The sequence below is a fragment of the Dendrobium catenatum genome, unplaced genomic scaffold, assembly GCF_001605985.2.
Source record: "Dendrobium catenatum unplaced genomic scaffold, ASM160598v2 fragScaff_scaffold_699, whole genome shotgun sequence".
Lineage (NCBI taxonomy): Eukaryota > Viridiplantae > Streptophyta > Magnoliopsida > Asparagales > Orchidaceae > Dendrobium > Dendrobium catenatum.
Window position 1 is genome coordinate 1 of NW_021319161.1, and position 22,105 is coordinate 22,105.

A 22,105-nucleotide genomic window follows, 5' to 3' on the forward strand; every position below is an offset into this window, starting at 1 on the left:
CTGGAGTTTATTTTTCCTGAAATGTCAGTACACACAAATGCAAATACAATTCTTCTAAAAAAAATGTTAGGAGATAACTACACATTTGAACAATAATGTTTGGAATCATCAAAACTTCATAAGTTGCAAAAATGTAAAGCATGCAAATAGCAACTATCTTAACACCCTCCACTTTTCTCATCCAGGACTTGGGACCTGGCAACGCAGTGTTAATAGAATATAAGAATAAAAATTTCTATACTAATCAAATAATTCACTCTTATGTGATAAGAATCTAATCCAAGTGAATCTATAATAATCATCAATAATCACATACCTAAAAACTTTCCCTCCAAGGCTTATAGTGCTAACAGGTCCAAAGATATCCTGTGAAGGACTTTCAAGGGCTTGCTAGTTCTAACATATTTGATTAAATGAAAGCATGACTTGATTTGTTTTCCTAATTGACACACATCACATATGTGATGATTAATAAAGTCTAATTTGGGTATGCCTCTAACTAATTCCTTTTGGGTAATCTTCCTAAGATTTTTTATGCTTGCATGACAAAGTCTTCTATGTCATAACCAAGATTCACCGGTAATAATTTTTAGATAAAAAGTATTAGAAGATTAAACATAATTTAAATCAAGCATGTAAAAATTATTTATCCTATCTCCATGCAACACTTCAACTCCATTTTGGCTTATAATATAGGTTGTATGCAAAAAATTTATATTATAACCTTTATCACAAAACTGACTTATACTTAGCAAATTATGTTTTAAGCCTTGCATCAATAAAACATTTTCAATCGGAATTTTTTTTTGTGTTACTAATTTTACATGAACCTACCTCCTAGTGGTGTTATCTCCAAGTGTCACTTTGCCTCCTGGCCTCCAGCAATAAAAATTAATTTGCATCTCCAGACATATGTTTTGAACATCTGCTATCCATATACTAAATGCTCCATGAGGGCTTGTTTGAGAGTGTTTCTACAAAATTATCAAATATTAGACTTTGAAACCCCAAATAATTTGGGTTCACTTCTTGACAATGATAATCCACATACATGTTTTTAATGTTGTGATTGATGCATCTTAGGTCTCGATACTAAATATGGCTTATTATGAATAGTGCAAGTATGGGAAATATGTCCTAACATGCCATAAGAAAAATATTTAACACCAGAAAAATTATTTATTGATCTATATGGGTTATAATATCTTTTCTTAGGTTTTGAAAATGTACACTTTTGGCAGGATTATAAAATTTTTTTAAGTGTGAGAGCTAACTTATTTTCCTTAAAAGCTTTTAATTTTATTTGAATATATGAGTTTGCACTTTCCAAAATTGAATTTTTAATCTTCAAATAATGTTCCCTGTAATCAGATTCATCCATAAAACTTTTAAAATTATTTTCAACCTCAACATAAGTTGTTCTCAATAGTTCATGCTTCTTATTCAAATCATCAAATTCATCAAGCAAGGCCATGTGATTTCTATCTATGTATGCATGATCATTCTTAATATTTTCATAATCTTTTTATAAATTCAAATACTTGATACTAAGGTTAGCATTCAATTTTTTAAGTTTCATATATGCAGTATGAATCTTCTTAGAAACTTCAAATAATTCATCGTAGGATAGGTTACATACCACATCTTGATCTGAATGATAAAGTTTATATGCCATTAAGCACAAATTTGTAACCTCCTTTTCTACTTCTATTTTTGAAGATTCTTAAGTTAAATCAATCTAGAAAGCTTTTAACATTCTTTGCTTGCCCTTTTTAACATTTGTTTTCTCTTCAACTTTCTCCTCGTTTGGATTAGCTTTGACATTTGGATAATCACTCTTTATATGTCTAAGCTTTCTACATTGATAAAAAATGACTTTTTTAGTAAATTTTGGATTCTTATTAAACTTACCTTTGTTCCAATGCTAACATCATCATTGCTTTCTATTAAGAAAACTTTTGAATTGCTTAGTCATAAGTGCAATATCTTCTTCATCCTTTGGCATTGATTGATCACTCTCTATCCACATTAACTTTTAAAACTATATTTCTCTCTTTCCTTTTGTACCATGTATCATTCTGTCTTTGATTCTCTCTTTGCTCATAAGTAATAACTGATCCAAGAAGATTCTCAATAGAATATACATTCAGATCTTTAGACTTAGTTATGGCAATTATCTTTGCATCATAAGCAATATGAAAACAACGTAAATTTTATTTACTTTTTTTTTTAATTTGTAAGTTTTCTACCTAAAGCATTCAATGAGGTAAAAATTTTAGTAAACCTTGTATTCATATAAAAAATTAACTCATTTGGTTTCATTTGAAATGGTTCATAGTCATGTAATAAAATATTCAAATTTGCTTATTTTATCTCATTTGTTCCTTCATAAGTTATACAAAGCTATCCAAAATTTCCTTTCAAGTTTTGGAAGTAGAAAAACTTGTTTAAATATTTTGCATTTAATTGTTCTAATTGTCTTTCTTTTAAAGTCCATTCAGTAAATGGTATTTTACTTTTAATGCCATCAACAATTTTAACTGGTTTAGTATAACCAACATGTACTAATATCTACATGTGATAGTCAAGTGATTACAAAAAAGTAGATGTACAAGTTTTCTAAAAATCAAAAGAAATGTTATCAAATAAAGGTGGGCTAGTGATCAAATAACCTTCAGCATTATTTTAGTTTCCAAAATTAGCCATGATCATTTTTAAAAAGAAGATTAAACCTTAATTTTTGAAATTGGCTATGATACAACTTGAAAGTTCTTGTAGGTTGTTAGACCTTATAGAACTATCCCAAAGCTAACCAAGCGGAGGTATTAAAAAATTTTCTTAGATATTTAAAAACCTTTTTTAAGATCTTGTTAGGAAGTTAAGCCACTAATCCTGAAACATGCAATTGTTTAAAGAAATAATTACCATAGATGATTTTTCAACCACAAAATTATAAATATAGTAAAATAAAAAAGCAAAAAAATAAAGGTAATAGAAGAACAACAAATTTTATAGTGGTTTGTTCTAACTGGACCTACATCCACTTTCTGGATACTCCTCTAAGTATTACACTAAACAAAAGTGACTTTCCTTTTACCTTTACAGCAAGGTGGAGAAGCCCTTAGAAACTATATTCCACCAACCCAGTGCGGCTTAGAACCATCACCTTTTACACTTTTCAAGTATTGGCAGTGTACTATCATGTCCTTTTTCACCCTTTTGGTCAAGGCAAAGAATCTTCACCTTTTATACTCTCTAAGTGATGGTAGCATACATTCATATCCTTTTTCACCCTCTTAGTGAAGGCAGAGAAATGTCCCCTTTTACACTCTCCAAGCGATGGTAGTATTATAAGTGATGGTAGTATACCTTCACATCTTTCTTCACCCTCTTTGTAAAGGTAGAGAACTTTCATCCAATCTTGAAGATCTTCTCTCAAGAGCATCCAAAGAAGTAGGGTTGAAATTTGAAAAAACTAAGATATCCTCACTTTGGGCAACTTTATGAATCCCTCACAAATCCCCTTCAATAGATCTCTCACTTTTAACATACAAAATCTCTCTCAAACACTCTCTCAAAATGTCACTCTCAAGAAAAAAAATCAAAGCAAAGGATGTATGAGACAATTTTTAGGACTCTTATATCAAAATCATGTGAAAACCATCCAAAATTAGGGCTTCATGTTTAGTTATTGAATTGCCATACAATAACTAAACAATCATGGATTATCTAGTATGAATAGTTCAAAAAATTAGGGCTTCATTTGATATGATCTGGTACAAACCTTTTTTCATACAGTGTCAGTCATCTGTATGAATTCACATAGTACATTACGAACAATTTAAAATGGATTTGTTCGTTTAGTGCAATCTAGTACAAACCTTATTTTGTACAATGTCAGTTAGATATATGCATTAACATCATAAATTACAAGCAACTAACAAAATGAACGTGTTTGTTTGATACAATATGGTATGAACATAATTGAATACATAATTAGTCATCTATATTAGTTCACATTGTACTGTACGAATAGCTCAAAAATCAAGATTTTCATTCAGTACAATATGGTATAAATATAATTTCATACTCTATTATTCATATGTACGAATTCACATCATATAGTATAAAAGGTTCAAATATTCAAGCCAATATTTGATTAACTGTATTCTGGAGAAAAATATGTCAAATCATACAATAAGATTAGATATCGTACAGTATGATTAATTTAAAAAAATATCACTCTCCCCCTGTGTGTGTGCACAGTTACCCAATTATCATCACACTTACTCAAACTTAAGAAATAAAAATAGAGATATACAAACTCTATTATATGAAATCCTATTCTACCTTATCTTAATGTCTTCAGCAATCTAGAGTAGTATATGATTTCTCTAAAACATTAATACACACAAAAACAAACTATAGTATCCAATATATGCTAAGAGAAATAATAAGATCATAACAATAATACTTTGTTATCATCAAAAATCATAATCTTAATCTTGATTCCTGATATTGAATAAGGTGGACGGGCTATTGAGTAACCATCTGTAATGTTATAATTACCAAACTGGGTCATTGAACGTTTTTTTGAAAACTTTTCTAAAACCTTATTTTTGAAACCCTCTCTGATGCCACTTAAAAGTTCGAGGAGGTTTTGAGACCTCAATGAACTAGCCCAAGGTACACCAAAAGGGGGTTGAATTAGTTTTTCTAAAAAAAAAAATCATAAGCAGAAATACAAATTTTTTTTTGTGATTTTTAAAAAATTAAAATGAAGAACTTAATCACCCTATGTGGAAGCTAATAAACTTAACAATAATTATATTAATGGTGAAAATAATTGAATCAACTCAATCTAATAACAACCACAAAATTTCAACCAAGCAATTATTATGAAAATAAATTACAAAAAAGTAAAATATAGAAATTAAAAAATAGGAAGAGCACACCAAAATTTTAAAATGCTTTGGTCAACCTTGACCTCCACTCCCCAGAGTTCTCAGCTCTGGGAATTGCACTAATAAAAAGTGACTCTTCTTTTGCTCCCCAACAAGACGAAGAAACTTTTACATATTCACTTTCACCAAATCTGATGTTGAAGTGTTGAAATCTGTGTCACCTCTCTCAATAATGGAAACAAATGTTGAATCCTTTTTCTCCCTCCTGGAGAAAGCAAAGAACCACAAATCCTTTTTCTCCCTCCTGGTGATGTTAGAGAACCAAAATCCTTTCATAACAAGAGAACCTCAAATCCTTTCTCTATCTCCTTTAGAAGGCAGAGCATCTTAGGACTTGACCTTGAAGCCCTCTCCCAAGAGAGCCATCAAGAACTCAAAAAAGCCATAGGAGTAGCAAGGTTGTCTTATGACAATAGTGCGATCCCCTCTCACTCCTTCTCCCTCATGCTTAACCTTACTTTATCCTTCCTCTCAGACCTTGGTTTCTTTCATAAGCTTCTCTCTTAAAGTACCTTCAATAGTCACATAATCCTCTCCTCATTGTTAAGAGAATCTTAAAGTTTTGCTAAATTATTAGGCTTGAATAAATCCTAAAAATTCAATTTAGTCATCACTATTCAGACAATACGATTTGAGTTCGTACAATATGATCAATTTAAAAAATTAGACTTATCTAGTATGATGTAAATAGCTATTCATATGAACTTTTCAATTTTTTAAACACATATAAAGTACAATCCAAAGATTGTACAGTATAATTTGTTAGCTATCTCTCTATTTTTACAAGATGAATCTCAGGGTGATTAGAAATTATCTATGTCAATCTTTTTGTACAAATATCATCGTATAGTACGATTAGTTCATTTCAAGTAGGTCGTCCAATAAAATATGAATATCGTACAATACAATTAGTTTGGTACAATCTTTAGGATGACCAAATTTCATCTCTGTCAATTATACAATATAATCTTCTATTATTAATTAAACCATAATTTAATTGACAAATTATAGGGATTAATTTAAGTAAGATTTCAAATTTTCATATAGCACAAATCAGATTATATAATAACATTAGTTCAAAAATTAAATTTTAAATTTCTTTTTTAATTTATCCGACGGCTAGGGTTTTCAAATTGTAAAAAATCATACAGTGCAATTAGTTCATAGAAACTAATTATTCAATTAGTTATTAAGCTCATTCTTTCTATATTGACCGTATAGTATGATTGTTATTTATACATTACGATTAATACAAAAACTTTATCTCACTTCCCCTCTATATGTGTGCACGATAACCCAATTTATATACTCTAATATGGCCGAACTAAAGTAATACAAAATATTAAAAATAAAATTACATATTTGGTTTACTTGACATTCCTATTCTACCCATTCTTAAGTTTTCAATAGCCTTGAGTAGTGCATGTCTTACTTTCAATGTTAGAGCTCACAGATAAAAAAAATATCTAAAATATTTAATAAAAAAATTTATAATTCAATCAATAATCTTTTTATCATCAAAATCACAAACTAGATATCCTGGATAGCAACACTTCTTATCTAGGAGCTACTAACATAGTTAAGTAAAAATTTTATTTATCTAAGAGTCAGTACCTCATTCGGATTTCAATCTATCTTTTTGAACAAAAATGGTAATATTTTTCCTCCATTGATCAAGAATTTTGGTCTTTGGGAAGTATCATGATCATCCAATAAGAAGGGGTTCAATTTCTTCAAATGAACGATTTGAACACCTATGGATTCTAACAACTGATTGCAGAGTTGATCATTCGGACCTTTCAATTCATAGATGTGGATCTCGGACCTATGAATGGGGATATTCCCGATACTCACAAAGAATAGTATATGATATCCTAGTCAAGTATAAATTTTATCTATTTGAGAGATGTTACCTAATTTATATTTTAACCCTTCTTAACTAGGAGTCGCTATCCTTGTTAAGTATAAATTTTATCTATTTGAGAGTTAATATTTCATTCAGATTCCAATCTTTCTTGTCTAGCAAATGTTATCCTACTCAAGTTAAAATCAATCTATTCAAGATCCACTATCTCATTCAGATTATCAATCTCTTGGATTCAATTGATTACTTCGGTCAATGCCAACACGTGTGATTCACTTTTAAGTTCATCACACTTAATGAAGGTACATTTGTTAACCTAATTTTTGGATGAGGTCTATGACTTAAATAAAAATTTAATATCTATACATCAATCATTAAACCATTCTTCAACCTTTAAATTCATCTCGTCACTATGTTTTGGCATAGTGATCCAATCATTGACATCAAAATCATCACTTAGCAATCACCCTTGATTGTCATATGATCATCTGATCTATCACATGATAATCACCAAATGATTGTTAGTGATATGATCATTGTAAAAACTAGATTTCATTTAATCATTAATCATTAGTGATTAATTCAAAACCTAAATCAAAATCAAGCCCTAAATCTATCAGTTGATTTTCTCTAGTGATAATCTGTATATCACATGTTCAATCATTAAGTATTCGATAAGGATTGAAGAGGGCGTAACGGGCGTAGCAAAGCATAGATGAGGTGATCTTGACATTTTAACGGAGCTTTGGAGTTCGGTGGATCTCCGTCGGCCTGGTACAGCCGACGGAGTTCCTCGGTTGGTTTTTTGCGTAGATGGTGATTTATGTGGTGAAGTTTGTTAGGCAGAGGTTCGCTTTCAGCCCATTTTTGCGGAGGTGAGGCAATCTCCTTGGCGTTCTTGGAGTTATTAGCATCTTTGGCATTCTTGTGGAGATATTACTAAACCTTCTTGGTGTTCTTGGAGGAGACGAGGCGATCTTGAAGCTTTATCGAGGCTTTGGAATTTGGTGGATCTTTGTCGGCTAAGTCTGACAAAGTTTCTTGGTTGGATTTTTGCATGGAAGGTATTTTATGCGGAGAAGTCTGTCAATCTGAGGTTCTCCTTTGGCCTGTTTTTATGGAGGCGACCGATTTGAAATTGATTTTGGCGGAGCAATTCCTAACAAAGGTTCTCCGTTGGTTTGATTTGGCAACCAGTTGTGTTTATTACATTGGTTTTAGAGTCTTGATGGAATTTGGTGAGGCTACCAATCTGAAGGTGTTTTTGGAGGAGGTTTTTCATTGGCTCGTCATTGCTTATAGTTTTCTTTGGCTGAAATTTATGCTTTGCTTAATTTCAGTTTTATGTGTGGTTTTTGGAGTTTGGAGTTATTCTGGTGTATTGGTTGTCTTGATTCCATATTTGTTTTAATTGTGTTCTTGGTATGTGATCGATTGATGGTCATAAGATCGATGGTGTTTGGGTGTTTGGATGGCAAAGGTGGATCTTTCTATATTAAAGAATTGTTTTCTTATGGATTCTTGAAGGCTCTTGGATATGATGTTCTTCTGTTAGTTTTGGTTGTGGAAAGAAGAATCGGTTTCTCTTTCTCTATTAAGGGAAAAGTTATGTTACAAGCAGATTTTGGTATGATTGCCACTGGTTATGCAACTATGTGGAAGGCTTTGTCTATTAAAGACAGAGATATTTTAGTGATTGATTTAAAGTTATTTGGTTCGTTTATGGAAGTTTGTTTGGTTCCTCCTAGAATTATTAGAACTAGCTTTAATGTTGTGGTTGTTGTTTGGACTCTTGATGTTGGAACTGGTGTTATTGTTTCATTGACTTTGTTTGGATCGTCCAAGGTGTTTGTCATTGGATGTAACATGGTGGTTGTTGTTGGTGTTGGTGGAATTTTTAAAATAGGTTTTGAAAATTTTAGTTTTCTTTGGGAATTTTGAAATTGAGATTTAATTCTAATTCTAGAAGTCGAATCAACTCGCTCGGAAAAGTATATCACCCTGAAAGGCGAAAATAAAATTCCACAACGATGTTCAGGCTTAGAATTATGTAATTCGTCTTGAATATCATGGCTAGATTCTAAAGAGAACTCGACACGGCCCCGAGGGGACGAGGTAGAGTTCAACTAAATAATCTAGTTATGATACTCAAGGAGTATGATTGCCGAATTCATATCCAAAGCCTTTTCAAAGAAGGATGTATCTCCCCAAAGGGAGGTATCACCTTTCAATGATAATTCTTCTAATATGATAACGACAATAATTTTTTACTTTTCCCAAAGAAATCTAAGAGGGTTTTTTAAAAAGATTAATTTTGAAATCAGGTGTGTGGGGTTCCAAATCTCCTACGAGCGCAAGCCCTCGTAGTTAATTACATCGTAGGGAGACAGAGTCCCCTACGAAAACTCTCGATTAAAATAAGAACGAAATTTTGTTAGATTTTCTAGGAGTGATATAAAAAAAAATGAATATAATCTTTTGGAAAATCAAAGGGGAGTGGATCAAAATTGAACAATTATTAACAGAATCAAAGGAAGAGAGGTAGGGGACACTTTGAGATTCCAGAACCATCCGGAAGTGTCCCAACTTAATCTAAGTGTTGGGCTTTACATTTTAGGATTGAAAGGAAATTTAATTTGATTTGACATTCCAAAAGGGCATCCTTTCCTCTTTGGAATCCAAGCTTTGGATCTATGTATCCCATCTCAAAATTAACTTTCACAACACTTGACAATTATACAAATTACATTTACATCAAAAATAAAATCTAGATTCACCTGCAGGGTTATCCTAAGCAGTTAATAAATAAGAAGCAATTATTCCCAAGCAGTTATATATGTGCAAAAAGGAAGTAAAACACACTGGCCACGCTCTTTTTATTTGGGGGCTTTAGCAGCTGAAGCACCTATGCAAGCATTTATAATAATTAATATTTATTATTAACTTAGCCCCCCTTTTTACTGCCCTGCATGAGCGTGGCCACCTGCAAAAAACTATGTGAACATTCAAATCGTACCTAACCTAAAGGTAATCTAGTTGCCAAACACATCAATCCATCCACAGAGTGCAGAAAAGTAAGCAGACACAGCAAAGCAATTTCATCCACAACATGCAGTAAAAACCACGAAAAATCTAGAACACAGCAGTAAAGTAAACACTAGCCTAACCTAGATCTAGAGTTAGTTGTCCTAGCACATCATCTAAAGTGTGTGTAGAAGGTCGTGTGGCAGGGGTAGATCCTAAGGTGGGTGATTAGTTAAAGTTATCTAAAGTTTTGGATTTGTTAAGGCCTAAAAGGGAGATTTAAGTTAAACTTTAAATATTAATAAATTAGGAATTTTAGTTAAATGTATTTTAAGAGTTAATTGATTGCTACCTTTGTTTCACACTGAGGCTGTGAAGTTTATTTCACCTTCCTTGGGGCTAAGCTAATAGCCTCGTAGGCCTGGGTTACCAGTAGCAATCGGTGTTAATTAAGTTATTTTAAATAGGTTGGAATTAAAGGAGTAAATTAATATTAGGGGAATTAATTACTGATTTTAATGGGTTGGTTGAGAATTTTAATGACCTATTAAAAGGATTTTAGAGTTTAGAAAAATTAATGGGTTTTAAAGGATTATCCGGATACATTAACTAGGGGGTAAAAACTTGACTTTTAAAATTAAAGTTAATCTTAAGGGTTTAAAATTTTTAATAAATACTAGACCTAATTATGATTTGTTAGACAGGTAGTACACTCAATTTGGAGTTTTCTATGAAAAGTTATGATTTTTAGAAGTTCTGGCCCGTTTTGACCTAAGGTCACCTAAGATGTTGAGTCCTTGGTTTTAACTAAATTATGGAGGTTTAAAGTTTTAGGGAATGATAGATTATAATTGAAGTCATTAACTACTAAGTTGATTAATCAAAATTTTTCTATAATTAACAGTGAATTTTAGAAATTTTACACATTCGTAGGGATTATTAAATTACTACGATTAAGGGGTCTGCTTAAGGGTTTGAACCAAAATGAGCCCTAAACTCCTTGGGATAAATTCCAAAGGTCATAAATGACCCAAGAACAGATCAACAAGTGTTTATAGCTCTTTTGGGATTTTTTAGGATTTTTAAGATTAATCAAAATTGGTTAAACCCTAATTACCTAAGGATCAAGCTAGGACAAATCTTGGAACCAATTTGAGAGGATTTCAATTCTTATTGGTTAAGGGATTAATTAAAGACAATTAAGGACATTTTAATGGATTTTACAAGCTAAGGATGGTTCATTATCAATTAATCAGGGTTAAGGCCATTTCTAAGAAGGATTTTTTTTTTAGGCTCCTACTTGGGGAACCAAATGAACTCCAAATTTGATAAAATTTGGACCATAGGATCACCTGACCCTAAGGACTAAACCCACCAAATTTGAGCTCGAATGGAGTACTCTAAGGTGGTTAACCAAACCACCCAAAGGTGAGCTCTAAGTCACCTTCAAATCACTATGGGGGTCTATCCTAGGCTTGGATTGGGGAAAAATCAAGGGCTCTACAATCCACATCCTACACATCATCAGAATACCAAAAATCACACCCTAAATCCAATTGGATAGGTCTATATCCCCTTTTGAATTTAAGGGTCAAACCATGACCCTTAAACTTAAAAATTAGGGAGAATGCCCTTGAACAACTTAAAATGGGGAGATAAAATTTGGACATGTCAGAAACATGTCCAATTTCAATCTCCTAAAATTCCAGACCTGGTGGACATGTATTTAAAAGTAATTAAAGAAATACATAAAATGCTCAAATTGAAATTAAGCCTAAGATTGATCTAACCAGGGTCTGGAACCATAGGGCTTTTATAGAGCTCCCTGAGACATTTCCAATGAGCCTAAGAACACCTAATTTGGACAAGTGTGCATGGAGTTATTAATTTTTTAAGTTCCCTTGAATTTCTGGATTTATTAATCCGGCAATTACACAGTCAGCAGCCGTTGACACGCGCTACGCGTCGATTCGCCAGACAATGATTGGCGCTAACGGTTAACGGCCGGGTTAAGCATAGTCGTTGGATGGCGGATCGAACGGCTGGGATTAACAGTGCTCCGATACCACGGGATTTAATTCGAGCCGTTGATCGAGATCAACGGCTGGGATTTCGTCTTCAACCTCCCACTCGTATCCGAGACCGCAGGGCTTCTCCGGCTTGATCCGGGCGATCCCGCCGGTGAACTCTGATGAAATTTCACAGGGAGGATCAGGATGGTGGGAACCTTCAATCCAACGGTGGAAATCCGTTGGGGTGAAGGTTTCCTTCACACTTGACCAGACTACCTAGCTAGGGAGCTCGGGATGGAGAGATTACCGCAGAGAAGGCCTCAACGAATGAGCTTCTCTATCATGAAGCTTTAGGGGATGGTGGCGAATAGTTCTCCTTCAGACGTCGGGACCGGAGGTGCGACTTTGAGCGGGATGTCGAAGGCTTTCACGGGCGCTTGCTCGAACGGAAGGAGGGATCGATCTGGGAGCTCGGAGTAAGTGTCTGGGAGTTTGAAAGAGTTCTTGGAATCGATCGAGAGAGAATGCCAATGCTTCTGGAGGTCTGGCGAGCTCAAGGGTATTCGGCCACCTTTCGGGAGCTTGGACGGCCGGGATTGAGCTGGAGAGGGCTCGGATTGCTACCAGGTGGATGATGGCGACGTCCAGGGGAGATCGTGGGGATCAAACCGATGGACAGTAGTCTTGAGCCAGGAATTTTCTGGGGGGACCACCGGAGCTCAAATTCCATTGGCCCCGACCGCCGCCAGCCATAGTCTTGGTCGGGTTGACTGGGGGAGGCCGATGGGGACATGCTGGAGCCAAGGGTGGAGTCAATTTAGCTTGGGGAGGTCTGGATCAGACTGGTGGCTGGATTGGACCCAAACCTGCTCGGTTCGAGTCAAATTGAGCTCGATCCAGATCAAGTCAGACCTTGGGTTTAGTATGGGAGATAGGTCTCGGTCTGGTGCACCCAATACAGGTGACAATTGGATCCAATTTGGTCTGGGTCAAAAGTTGGCTTGGGTTGATTCAAATCTGCTAGGTTCGGATCGATTTGGGCTCAACCCAGGTCAGGCCAGACCCTGGGCTTGATGTGGGAAGTGGGTTTGGGTCTGGTGCACCCAATGCAAGTGGTAATTGGGTCCAATTTGACTTGAGCTGGAAGATAGCTCGGGTCCAAGTGTTTTTGGCTACTTTGGGTTAGCCTAACTCTTGACCCAAGTTAGCCCAAGGCATGGGCTGGCTGGAGGAATGATTCAGAATGGGCTCAAAATTGGAGGGTAGCCTCTAGAGACATGTCTTATCACTTTGTAAGTGATAGAACATGAATCAGAGGCCATTTGACTGAGTTTTGAAATGTTTGAAAAATCTTTGAAAAAGGTCCTTAGGACAGGAACTTAAGACTTTGTATTTGAGTCTGGATTTTTGGATTTGGATTGGATTTCAAGTTTGAATGATTGGAGTATCCAATCATCTACAATCATGTGGTGATTGTTAATGACTGGATAGGGTCAAAGCTAGATCAAAGGTGGAATCAAAGTCTAAGTTGAAATTTGGATTCTCAAGTGGATTGAATCAAAGTTTGGGTATGTTTGAAATTTGAATTAATTGGGATTTGAGTTGAATGAAGCTTGAGATTCAAATTAATCAAGGGTAGGAATTAAATTGAAGTTGGAGTTGATCAAAGGTAGGAATTGATTTGAGGTTGAAGTTGATCAAGGGTAGGGATTGATTTGAGTCTAGATTGATCCTAAGATCTAGAGGGGTTCTAAGATCTAGGGTCTAAGGGAATCCTAGGCTCTAGAATGGATCCTAAGGTCTGGCTCTAGGAAAGGGCCTTAAGATCTAGAGTAGATCCTGGGATCTAGAATTAATCTGGGGTTTGGAAGGGCCTTAGTGACCTCATACAAAAATGAGGTCAATAGTTGGTTGCATTGAGGTTTCAACAGTTTCTACGATTGATTGGAGCTCGTTGATCGCAAAGGATATTGATGGCATTCCTTTTGATGTTTTGGATAATGTTTTAGTTGTTCTTTTCCTTGTAGTAGTTTGTTATTGGTTTGGTCTTCTTGTAGGTTTATTTTTCCTTTTTAAAATTATTGTAATGAAATGTGGGATCTTTACTAGATTTCATTTTCTATCTTTTGGGAACTCTGGGATACTAACCAACCTTTTAGGTTGTTTCAAAATTTGGTGTCCCCATCACCCCAATGGATTTAAAATGGGATTTAATGGATCGCATATCCATTATGATAGTTTTATAGGGCTTGTTTGTTCTTTCTCGTTTGTAATAGTTGTTCTTGTTTTTAATGCAATCTGCATTTCTTAAAAAAAAAAAAAAAAAGACAAGGTTCTATTTTGTTATTTCTACAAGTTGCCTATAAACATAAGAGTTCATGGAATAAAAATTAGCGTTCACTCTAAGTCTTACAAAGAGTAGTTTAGAGTTGAATGAAAAAGTGAGAGTTAAGATAAATTATGAATTGGTGGATGCAAAGAGGCCTATAACCTGGTAATTAAGAATAATTTGGTGCAGGATTCATGAAGGTGTGATGTGGACACTTTTAAAATGATGGTATGCAGACTCATCCCCAATTGTTTCAAATATGTCATCAATAGGACGACAAGAGGAGAAGCAAACAAGTTCTCTTTCGACCATCCATAAGGAATGTTAAAGCTAGGAATATAAGAGGATAGTAGTTTAGAGATGTGTGATTTAATCCTTCAATTTTCCTTCCTTTTATAAGTTTTAATAGGTCGTACAGCATAATTGTAGATCATAGAGTATGATTAGAAGAAGTTAAATCATCTAGATGATATGTCAAAAAAAATGGTCAAATCATATAGTACAATCATGATCGTATTGAATGATCTTCAAAAAAGTGTTCATCCAAAGGAGTCGTCTCGTATGAACTTTCATTTAGGGTTTGTACAATACGAATAAGTGTTCATATTGTATGATTGCAAAATTAATATCATACCAGCAAATTTAAATTTGTCCAATGGCTACAAACTTGTGGATTGTACAATATGAAGAGGTGGGTGTATATGTAATTAGTAATTATTAATCAGATCAGGATCGTTGATTACAAAAGTGGTGAGGATGTACAGAATTTGTATATATCATACATTATAAATGAGATTAGTATAGTATGATATGAATTTTTTTATTATTTTTTTTTTTTGTGTGTGTGTGATAATCAAGGAACGTTTGTTAACTAGTAACATAAAAAAAAAACAAAAAAAAAACAAAAATAAATCAAGAAACTTAAAAAATATGGAAACACCCAAACCATATAACTACACATGTTGTTGATCGTATAACCCAAATCAAGTATGAATATAAATAACACCTAGTATAGTACTTAGTGTGCTAAAGGTGTCATAGTTTAGGGTTTTGGTGGAAATTTTTGTCAATTGATTTTCAAATGCTACATGATGTCGTCTATATTTCCCTTGGCTAAATGAATTCTAATGGAATGATGTATAGTATCTATATACTTTATATGGGAGTATTGAATTGGATTCTTATAAATACATATGGTACTAGTATTATCACATATGATTGGGATAATGCCTACAATGAGTCCAAGGTCAAGAATTTATTTATTTAGCCATAAGACTTGAGCAACACAACTTCCTACAGCTGTGTTGGGCTACTAAGTTTTGCTTCCTAGTTGACAAATAAACTAATAATTGCCCTATAAATTGACAAATTCCAGAAGTATTTTTTTTTTCTATCTATTTTATACCCTACAAAGTCTGAGTCTGAATATCATATAATTTTAAATGAAGAGTTATGCCTAGAATACCATATAACTAAGTTTTGGGGTACCCATAAGGTATTTAAGGATTCTCTTAACTACTATCATATGGGATTATTTTGGATCAGCTTGGAATCTAGCATAATGATAAATACTAAATATTATATCACATATACTAGTAGTTAAATATAAAAGTGATCGTATTATTCCCCTATACTTTTTGATCTACTAATTTTCCACTTACATCTTTGTCTAATTGAATGGTAGAGCTCATGGATTCATTAATTTCTTCAACATATTTCATCACATACTTCTTTAAAATTTTTGTGAGGTACTTACTTTGACTAAGAAAGGTACCATCATCCCTTTACTTCACAGTTAATCTAAGAAAATATGTAAATTCTCTATTGACCTCATTTCTGTATGAGTTTGTTAGGACCTACCTAGGTTCCCCTCTGATGACCTAATGATTAGTAGGTGTCCACTTTCAAACATATAAATCCCAATAAAATTTTAATCTATATTTAATCAAATTCTAACCCACCCTTCCAATTCAATTTTTAACTCCAAACTCTAGTTCGACCATCAATCAACCTTCAATTAACCTTCAAATCCCATCCAATCAATCTCAATCATTTAATTGACTGAGATTAAAATGGGTAGTTCAAACTCAGTCATTTAAACCCAAAATCCAAACCAAATCAAGAATTCCAAACCAAATTCTAGGGTTAAGGACCCAGGTTTCCTAAACCCCTTTCTAGGTGATTTCCAGTCCCTTGAAATCTTGTCAAATGACCTCTAATTCATGATTTATTAGTTTCATATTAATCAAGCATGTCTTATGGTCAACCCTCTAATTTTAAACACAATCTAACACTTCTAACCCCATAAACTAAATTGATTTTCAAAGATTGTAAAACCTTCAAATATTTACAATCTATGCCACTAGAGCCTCAACCTTATAGAATTTGGCCTTGGGGCTTTTCCCAAGACCTTTGACCTTTCCCATGACATTTAATATGACATGCTATCTATTAAACTGCACTTTGATGGACCCACTTTGACTCAGAGTTAATTAGGTGTCAAAATGACCAAAATACCTTTAAATAGAATTTTTGGACTTTTCCCCAAAACTCAACATGTCACTTTAAAATAAATCATTAAAACCTCTTCCAATGCATCCTAAACATCATTAAAAGTGCAATAGATCTAAACCGAGGTCTTGGTTTGACCAGGCTAACCAAAATGCCCCTTAAGGATCCAAATGGTCATTTCAACCCAAATGGCCATTCCATTATATGGGAGCACGTCTATTAGTCTTAAAACACTCATTTGAACTTGTTGGACCCAAATCCAACCCATGGTTTTATTAGGTTGACCAAGTCAACCATGGTTGACCAAATGAACCCTTAACCCAACATTTGTCAAATTAAATCATTTAATCAATTTCAAATCAAATCAAATACTTCAAATCATTTAATTGTACATTCCATACATGTCCAAAATTAAATTCAAGTCAAATCTCCTTAGGTTTGACTTGGTTAACCCATTTGGATTGGTCAAAACCCTCTCTAATTTCACGCATTTGATCAAAATTTTAAATCCTTATCTTCAAGCACTTAGCCACACATTTAACAAGCCAAATGCAATCCTTTGACTACCACACCACTCTCATTGACTTGTTCGACTAGTCAAATAATCAAACAAACTCTCATTTAAGCTTAGGTGGCCATGCCCCTTGGATATCCCAATCCCCCATCCAAATATTGCTCAAACCTATTTGAAATGGTTTAATTTCCTTCCCTAAGAGACCTTAATCCATCCCCTTCAACCAAGCTTTTCTTAAGTTTAGCTAAATGAAGAAAAAAGGGTGTAGTCCCCCTCCTTATGGACCAAGAGAGGTCCTTCTCACCCACTAGCTTTCCCCTTATTTGAGCAGCCTTTGGGACACTTGGCATCAATCCAAGACATCTCCAAATGAATCAAGCCCATCCAATTCAAAAGGAGGGGGTTAAGTGAAACAACTTGGCCTAAAACCCTTAGATTCCATCACATTTCAAAGAACTCCAGCTCTAGCAGCCTTCAACCCTCCAAAACACTTCTACAATCTTCTCCAACAATTTCCCCACCATCTTTAAGCATTCTCCCACTTTTTCCAAGCTTCAAATTGCTATTTCAGTGAGGAGAGAGATAAAGAGGGTTTTCATCATCAACTTTAAATTCAGCCACTAAAAGCTTTTGAGGTCTTCAGCAAAGTTGTAGATGACTTCACTAAGAGCTAAAGGAGCCTAAAATCTCAATAATCCACAGACTTGATTGTAAGTTATTCCAACTTTTAGTTAAATTTCAATTTGAAACTTCTCAATATTTTCATTGCATGGAGCCTCTAAACTCTAGGTAATGAAAAGATTCACTCCCATGAGTCTATATTTAATTTTTTGTTAAACTTGATTAGGTATTTTTGAAGTTATGAGCATTTGATTGTTTAGTTCAATTTTGAACAAAAATAGACTGGATCAACCACAGGCATCCGATTTTCCCCTTGATCAATATTGCACAGCTCAAGATAAGCAAGACCACATGTCGTTTCCCCTGGATTCAAACTCGATCAAAATAGGATCACGGGATGCCACATGGCTAAATCTCAATCGTTGGTTCAACTGACTGAGGGATTCATATAACGACATGTTTAAGTAGATGATTTAGAGCTTGGCACGTGTTAGGGCCGCACTATCGCACCACCGTTCATCCCAATCATTCCCAATGATTGGTTTGGCAAAGCTGACGACCTGATTTGACAAAAAATATTTAAAAATTTAAATTAATGCTCAAAATTTTTAAAAATTTACAAAAAAATCCATTTTTTACCAAATTGGACATTTTCAGTATCATTGGGAAGGCATTGAAGTGTATTATTTATTAAAATTAAATTTAAGTTATTTTGATTACTAATTTATGAGTTATTTATATTTATTCAAAATCCTTTTTTAGTAAATTTCTCACAATCCAATGGTAAAACTGAACCCAAATTTGGGTAGAAAATATTTGGGCATCTTAGGCATTCCTTATAATTTTATTAGTTCCAGATGCCCAATGGATTTATGTGGTGTGAATTTTCAAAGCAATGGATCAATTTTGGACCTAAAACTTTGAAAATTCATAACACTCCAAGTTTTTAGCATTATAATGTGAATATTTTGTGGTATGCTTGCATTAGTATCAAGGTTAGCTGGAAAGAGATTGAAACTTAATTGAACAGTAGTGACACCTAGGAAAAATAATCAAGAACCATGTCTAGTAAATTTAGAAAATTTCTAAAAAATTATACTCACACCCAATTGGGGTGAAACTTATAAATAGTGAACTTAGTACTTATATTCCAAAATTCAATACTTAACTAAAATTCTAGAAAACTCTAACTTGATTTATAAAATCAATCAACTAATACTTTAATACATAATAAGTACTCCAAAGATGAAGTTTTTAGGATAGACTACCTTGAGCTGCGGGGCTAAGTGTTCTAAGGAGGACCAATTCCTCGAGCCCACTATGATAAAGCCATAAACAGATTTAATGAAGTGTAAAACTTTAAATTTAACTGATTAATAATTAATTAACTAAATTTAAATTATTAATTTAACTACATCAACCTGGTTTGTACACATGACTACCTTGAGCTGCAGGATTATGTGTCTTAAGGCGGCCTAGTTCCTCCAGTCCACTATGAAAATGCTACGAACTGGTTGATGGAAAATCTATTCTAACTTAATCCTTAAAATTAGCAATCAACTAAGTTAATCAAAACTTTTATTCCTCTAATTTCAACAATTAAATTACTTAATTAAATAGGCTACCACCAGCTAGCCCGAGCCTACGAGACTATGCCACAAGGAAGATAAAATAAACTTTATGGCCCAGGTGTAAATAAAGGTAGTAATCATTTAACACTTAAAATACACTTTAAAATTAACTTTAAACACTAATATTTAAACTCAAATTTAAAATCCCCTTAAGCTTTCACTAAATCAAAAGATTGGGCAACTCTAATCATCTGTCTAGCTTAGGACACATCCCCGCAACACAACCTACTTCACACACTTTAGATTTTTTATTATGAAAACAAAATCTAGTTTTAGGCTAGGCTGATGTTTACTTTTTTGCAACTATTTGTTGTGTTTTCATGATTTTCACTGCATACTGATTAAAAGTTGATTGACTGAGTGTTTTTTTAATTATGTAATATGTGAATTTATGTGAGGGGCGATAGACTATCCTTAGGTTAGGAATGATCTGTTTGCTCCTTGGATTTTTTGCATGTGGCCATGCTCGTACATGGCATAATAAAGGGGCAAAATAAAGCTTTAAACTGACAAATTATCTTCAGGTATTAAAAAATGCTAAGCCCTCTTTAAATTAAAAGAGCATGGCCAAGCGTGATTGTGATTTAATTTAATATCAATATATAACTACTTTGGAAGATTTTAATTTTAATTATCTAGGATAAACATGTAGGCCATTTAGATTTTTGTTTTTTTGAGGTAATATAATTTAACTAGATTGAGTTGTGATATTAAAGCGTGTCTTTGAGTTAGAGTACTACATCCAACTTGGAATCTAAAGAGGAGAGAACATCCCTTAGGGGAGAGTTCTCTTCCATTTGGAGGTCCAAGTTAGGATAATTTTGAGAATCAAAAGAGAAAATAAAACACACCTTTGGAGAGGAGTTTCTTTTCATTTGGATATCAAAATTCGATGGATCCAAGGAGATCGTGGAAGGAGAGAATAAGAAGAAGTGAAGATAGAGAGTATACCACTCAAAGTCACTTGCATCACTCCTAGGATTAGAATCGATGTTGCTATCGGCGGTACCCGGCCACTTTTAAATTCAATAGACCCTGCGGTATATTATTAAGTGGAACTTACCACATGGACATTTAACTTATTTAATTTATTTAGTTAATTAATCTACATTGTTAATACTTAGAACTATTTTCTTTTTCTAGTTTTTTTACTCCATAGGATGACTAAATGAGTATATCCATTCTCTAAGCAATAACTCCTGATGTTTTTCTCTATCTCCTATGTCAATAAATTCTACTCATTGGGTAACCTCTACCTCTTCTTCTTCTTCCTATAACCTAATATCATTAGATTTATCATATTCATCAAATACAATATGGGTAAACTCCTCTACAACTGAGATCCTCTTTTTAAAGATCTTATAAGTTTCACCTATAGAGGAATGGCCTAAGAAGACTCCTTCATTATAATTAGGATTAAACTTTCATAGAGGAGATTTTCTATTGATAAGAGCATTTAAACCTAAAGACATGAAAATGTGAAAAATTAGGGTTCCTACTCTTAAGAAGCTCATAGGGTGTCTTATTGAGCTTTGATATAACATTTACCCTATTCAAAATATAACAAGCAGTATACACCGCTTCAACCCAAAAAATATTTATACATAGTGTAATAAGCTAATATAGTCCTAGTAGCTTCTACTAAAATTTTATTTTTCCTTTTAGCTATCCCACTCTACTGAGGGGTCCTAGGGGCAAAAAGTTATGTTTAATTACTAGCTCCTTACAGAAAGATTCAAACTTATCATTCTCAAATTCTCCAACATGATCAATATGGATAGTGGATATCAATAATCACATACCCAAAGATTTTCCCATCTAATATGGCTATACTAAAATGCCTAAATAAGTCCATATAAAACATTTATAGTGGTCTAGAGGTGGTGATATCCTAAATGGAATGAAATGATGATTTGAGTTATTTTTCAAATAAGCAAGCATCACATAGGTGGTCCTTAAAGAAATTTAATTTTGGTATGCCTCTAACTAAGACTTTTTAAGTTATCTTTCTAAAATTTTTCATGCTTGCATAACACAGTCACCTATGCTATAGATACAATTTATCAACAATAGTTATGAGATATAAGATATGTGAATTATCAATAAAAGTCAAATCATGTATGTAAATATTATTTACCTTTTTTTCCTTCTAAAATATTTTTTTATTCATACTAATTACATATTTAGTTGATAAAAATTTTATATCAAAGCCCTTATCATAGAGCTAGATAATGTTAAACATATTATGTTTTAATCCGTCTACTAACAAAATATTTTTATTAAAAAAAAAAAAAATTGAGTTACCAATCATACTTGAACCCACTACTTTTTTGGTGGTGTTATCTCCCATATTACCTTGCCTCCTACCTTTTCCTTCAGTGTGATAAATTTTTTTAAGTCTCCAATCATGTGTTGTGAACATCCACTATCCAAGTATCACATGCTATTACTAGGCCTTTTGTGGGAGCATCCCTACAAAGTTATCAATGGTTAGATTTGGGAACCCAAGTGAGTTTGGTTTCTACCTTATGCTTTGTTGGATGAGATAAATGCATGACACGTTATAATGCAAATGACTTTGGCCTCTATATTAGATGTGTTTTATGGTGTATAGTGTTTTATGGTGTATAGTGTA